Below are 5,958 nucleotides of genomic sequence, written 5' to 3' on the forward strand. Positions count from 1 at the left end.
TCCGCTCATGATCAAGATATCAAAAGAAATATCCTATTTGGGAGTTTCTGACTTAAATATTTTTAAGTCATATCAAAGCTACATGCTTTGATAATATTTCTGCACTCGATCCCTTTGTTGAAGGCTGCTATCATATATGAAGATGACAAATGATTTACAGTTATTTCATTTTTTCCAATAATATCATAAATATAATGATAATCAATTTCAATATGTTTACCTTTGGAACTATAAGCTCCATTTCTAATTGATGAGATAGCAGCCTGATTATCACGAAAATATTTAACAGGTCCGTCAGCTATATTCAACTTCAAATCATTTATGAAGCGTTTAATCCATATAGCATAAGTTGTAGCAATGTTACAAGCAATATACTCGGCCTCCATAGTATACCGAGCTACACAACATTGTTTCTTGTTAGACTAAGAAACACATTTACCTTTAAAGAGGAATACAAGTCCTGATGTTGATTTTCTATCATCTGGGTCTCCTGCAAAATCTGCATCAAAGTACCCAGTAACTCTAAATTGTCAGCTTGGAAGCACAACTTGTAATTTTTAGTTTTTTGAATATATCTGAGTATCCTTTTTACTGCTTGCCAATGAGTCATCCCATTATTACTCTGAAATCTACTTACAAGACCATATGCATGACTTAAAACAGATCTTGTGCACAACATGACATAATTTATGCATCCTACAGCTTGAGCATATATAATTCTTTCCATTTCAGCTTTGTCACTATCATTTAATGAACACATTTTCTTTGATAATTTTAAGCCTTTACAAACTGGTGTATCTATGGGCTTGCAGTTTTCCATTTTAAATCTCTTTAAAATACTTTCTAAATAATTTTCTTGAAATAAACATAGAAGTCTTAAACTTCTATTTCTTGTTATCTTAATGCCCAGATCAAATGAGGCTTCTCCCATATCTTTCATCTCAAAGTGGGAACTTAACCATGATTTGGTATGGTTAATCATACTAATATCATTATCAGCTATCAAAATATCATCCACATATAATGACAATATAACAAAATTGCTCCCACTATTCTAGACATAGACACAATGGTCTAACCTATTGCCTATATCACCAATTTCTGTGATTGTATTATGAAAAGTAAAGTATCATTGCCTAGAAGACTGTTTTAGACCATATACAAATTTCTTAAGTTTATATACTGTCTTTTTGGCCTTTAATTACATATCATTCTGGTTGTTTTATGTATATATCTTCATTTAATTCTCCATTTAAGAAAGTTATTTGGACATCCATTTGAAATAATTCTAGATCATAATATGCAACTAATGCTAGGATGATCGTAATAGATGAAAATTTTGCTACTCATAATTTGTACCCTCCATTTGGGTAAATCTTTTAACTACCAACCTAGCTTTATATTTATCAATTGATCCAATTGCATTAAGCTTTTTCTTTAGGACCCATATACAACCGATAACTTTTTTATCTTTAGGGAGGTCAACCAACTCCCAAACTTGATTTCTTTTAATAGAATCAAGTTCATCTTCATGACTTGAGTCCACTCAGCGGAGTCATGCGAGCTAATAGCTTAACTGTAGCTTTGATGTTCATCTATTGTATCCTCACTCATTGAAGAATAATTATCTTCATTCATAAATACATAAAATTCTTTTAAAATCGTAGGTGGGACTCTAGTTCTTTAGGTCTGTCAGGTATACATGATTCAATTGAATCATTCTCACTATATGTAGAGGGAGTCCGAAAAACAAGGTTTTCCAGACCCTTATTTTTATCAATTTCATGTAAGTCAACATGCTTATTTAGAATATCTTCATTATATATATTTTCTAAAAAATGAGCATCACGACTCTCTACTAACGATTTAGTATCATGGTTATAGAATCTATACCCCTTATAATTTTTTGAATAGCCTATAAAAGAACATTTTATAATTTTGCTATGTAATTTATTTCTATTTTGTAGTGGTATAAGTACATGTACCCAAGAACCCCAACTTTCAAGATAGTAAGGTCAGGTTTCCTACCTGTTCATGTCCATGCTCCTTATAAAATTCGGTAAATAAGGCGAAGTAATATTCACCTCCCCATGTCCATCATAAATTTGAATGGCTCATCATAGACCTAACCATGTCCATTAGAGTTCTATTTTTTCTTTCAGCTATACTATTTTGTTATGGTGTATATGATATGGTTGTTTGGTGAATTATATCATGCTCCTTACAAAATTCGGTAAATAAGGTAGAGCAATATTCACCTCCCCTATTTGTTCGAAGAATTTTAATATGTCAACCTAACTGATTTTCTTCCTCAGCTTTATATTCTTTAAATGTTTCTAATGCATCTGATTTTTTACTAATTAGGTATACCTATCCATAACGTAAAAAATCATCTATAGATGTTATGAAATATTCCATATCTCTATGTGTTTTTACATTTAATGAGCCACATATATCAAAGTGAACAATATCAAGCAGTTCACTGGACCTTTCCCTTTTAGGGAAAGACATCATAGTTAATTTACCAGAAATACATGGCTCGCATATTTTGAATGCAATTTCTCCTAAATTAGGGAGCAAACCTCTTTTAACCAGTTGATTCATTCTGTCATTATTTATATGTCCTAATCTTAAGTGTCATAAATATGGATCATCCATCTATATAAAAGCATCAAAAGAGGCATCAATATAACCAGAAAATGATGAACCTTCATTAATATTCAGTCTTGGAAAAGAAAAATTAGTCCCATCGAGTATTTCAAGTTTGGATAGTTCTGACATGACTAGCCTAAATGCCATTTTAAATTTTTAAATAATACCTAAAAGTTCAAAATTTTAATTATGTTTAAGAAAGGGTTGTTTGCTAGCTAAATCAATAGGTTTGCCGACGCTCAGTGAACTGCAACTTCAAAGAAAAATTTTCTCAAATAGTTTATGTTTGCATTGCTGTGATACAACAAAAAATCAATAAAGTAAGGTAACTACTACTTTATGTCAAATCTCGCATAAAAATAAATTTCATAAATATGTGAATATGTCTTAACACAAGAGAGAGAGAGTTTGCCATGATATTTGATATTTTCAACAAAATATATGGCATAACATAATTACAAAAAATGAATTCACAAAATCAAGATCATGAAATTTTTTTTTTAAAAAAAAGGATAAAGCATAGAATAATTTTGATAATTATTATGTAAATAAAATATGTAGAAAATCTCTAATTTATAAGCCACAAAAAAAAATACATGCAAGGTAATGAATTATCATGCAAATAAAATATGCATAAATATCTCTAAATTATAAACCAAGCATGCAAAATAAACATATAAATCAACATCAAAATTTAGAGATTAAAATTAACAGAGATCCTTTGAGGCCGAGTTTGTGTTTTAGACAAAACACAATTGTTTCCCTGTAAAACAAACTTTAGTGGACTTGTGTAGGAAAAAGAAAAATATTGAAAATCACTGAAATTTCAGTGAATTTAACTGTGATATTGACAAGCTTTCTTCCTTTGGTTTCCGTTCTTTTTAACTTCAAGAGGTTCCGAGTTATGAAACTTGTAAAAAAAATGTGCGTGCTTATGGGGGTGATCTAGACTCAAGAAAAAATAAGATATAAACAAAAGATCGAAATCGGATTGCACAATATAATAATGCTGAAAAAACTACGGATATTGAAAAGAACAAATTTTATAAAAAGAAATGGCTAGGATTTGAGAGAAAATCAAGCGTTTTCATCTAAAGACGATGTACACCCATAAAAAAAAATAAAAATGAAAAAAATATGGCCTCAAATAACAGAAAATGCAAGCATAAATCCCATGTTATTTCTCTCACAGATTGCAAAAAACAAAAAATCCAACTTTCAAAGAGGGAAGTACCCAATAAGCATATACAGAGAGAAGTACCCTAGATTGAAGCCCTAATAAGCATATAGAGAGATTGAAGCCCTAGTTAGCATATAGAGAGAAAAGTACCCAAGATTTTCCATAGAGAGCGACCTCAAGATTTTGCATAGAGAGCGACCCCAAGCTTTTGCAGTGAGATAAAACACTGCAAGCTTTTGCATAGAGAGAAGTACCCAAGATTTTGCAAAGCCACAGAGAGGGGGAGGGAGCAATAATCAAATAGAATAAAAGTAAAAAAATAAATAATGGAACCTGATAGCTCTGATACCAATGTTGGAGTATGTGGGAAGAGATGAACCCCAAAACTCCAAGGATTACTAGCGGTGTCATGAGATTGAGGATCGCATCGTAGAGGGTTTTCCTGAACAATGAGAACTTAAAGCTTCTTTGTGTATGCCTCTCCATGGTCATAAAAGACCTAGTTATAGAAAGATAGAGGTGGTCGTTTTCCAACACTCGGCTTTCTTCTTAAAACTCTGAAAAATGTAGCCTTGTAATTCTGGGATGTGGGTGGTTATTTTCTACCCATTAGATAACGGGACTCTCTCTCTAAGAAGAGTCATTATTTAATGACAAGCATAATATTTATGATGAAGATTAAAGAGAGAAAAAATAGCATGTATGAGGGCCCCATGGCTACCCATACATACCACCATCATTGAGGATGTCACATTGTCAAAATGATGGATCTTTTTTATTTTTCTTTTTTTTTGGAGTAATTTATTGGTGAAGATAGGCCCTTACCGGTTTTATGAGTTAGCTTTCTGAAAGTGCCGGTGGGTCAGTGAGATTGAAAACCGCAACCTAGTAACTAGGTGTGGGGGTGCTATCACCATGACCCAGCCACTTTTGGATTCTAAAGATGAATTGAAGGTGACAACATTAAGCAAAGGAAAAGAACATCCATATGGGATTGCACATAAAAAAAGTAAAAGTACGGAATAGTAGTCTAATCAAAATGTTGTATTGTGTACATCAATGAAAAGATAAATGCTCCAAAAAATGTGAAATTTAATCAAACTTAATTATACAAAGTAAAATAACAACCACCTTTATTGTCAAATAAAAAAAGAAAGGAAAAAACAAAAACCTTACTTATACCAAGCAATAATGTATGCAAAGCTAAATATTCGACCCTCACACGTAATTCTTAGCCACCACCTGATTCTTCAATTTTAGTCGAATTTCTCTTTGTTCCTCTTTGCGATGTGCTCTTGTTTAAATGAAAATCAAAAGAGATTTTTCATTAAATGAATCTTTTCACCCTACTACTATGTTTATGGGAATATGTTTTCTTTGATGGAAAATAGGTCGTTTTTTTTTTTTTTGGGAATTTTGGTGAATATTGGATGACAAAAGTCTTTTGGGGGAATATCCTTTGGAATAAGTTGGTGAAATTTTTGTATGCAATTTTTTGTTAAATGAATATGATTAATTTAAGGGTGTTGTTTATATAAAGTTGCAACATTAAACAATCAAATTAAGGCGTACCTCTAAATTTTATCATAAATATAATTTTACTGTAAAAAATTCTTAAGATGGCATGAAAATCCATTTTGATATTTAATTATAAAAAATTTAAACTTCAAAATGGTTCACATCAAGTAGATCCATAAACACATGAAAATTTTGAAATTGGATGGTCCACCTAATGTGTTGCAAGATACACTATTTTTGGATTCAAATGTGTTTTTTTTTTTCATATTCATACGATGGTGAGATGATCATGTAGAGGGTTTTCCAATATTAAAACAAACTTTTATAATGGATTTTTGAGGTGCACCTTAATTCTACATTTTAAGGTTACAACTTTATATAAATTTTTTCCTTAATTTAATTTTAATTTTTGCAAGCTTCTCTCAAATTATTTCATAGAAATGAAGATGAAAAATAAAAAACTGCAATGCTGAATGCGAAGATATTTTTAGATTTAGTTTTTATTTTTATAAATAAATTGAGCATCTGTATAAGTTCCATTAGAAAACAAGATTTTTTAAGACATTTGAAAAAACTCGCAGTTTTCATCATGCCTAAGAAATTGGATA

The 5,958-nt window shown here is 30.9% G+C and overlaps 1 long non-coding RNA gene across 1 annotated transcript; it reads right to left on the reverse strand.

Annotated features, from left to right (window-relative positions):
* Positions 1–279: 279 nt before the first annotated feature.
* Positions 280–4,308, reverse strand: LOC148783783 (uncharacterized). Its single transcript, XR_016046748.1, has 2 exons — positions 3,983–4,308; positions 280–499 (listed from the first exon to the last, which is right to left on the reverse strand). It is a non-coding gene; the product is annotated as an uncharacterized LOC148783783 (long non-coding RNA).
* Positions 4,309–5,958: the final 1,650 nt, after the last annotated feature.

Source organism: Amborella trichopoda, chromosome 1 (assembly GCF_054954075.1).
Source record: "Amborella trichopoda isolate Santa Cruz 75 chromosome 1, AtrichopodaSantaCruz75HAP2 v2.0, whole genome shotgun sequence".
Taxonomy (NCBI): Eukaryota; Viridiplantae; Streptophyta; class Magnoliopsida; order Amborellales; family Amborellaceae; genus Amborella; species Amborella trichopoda.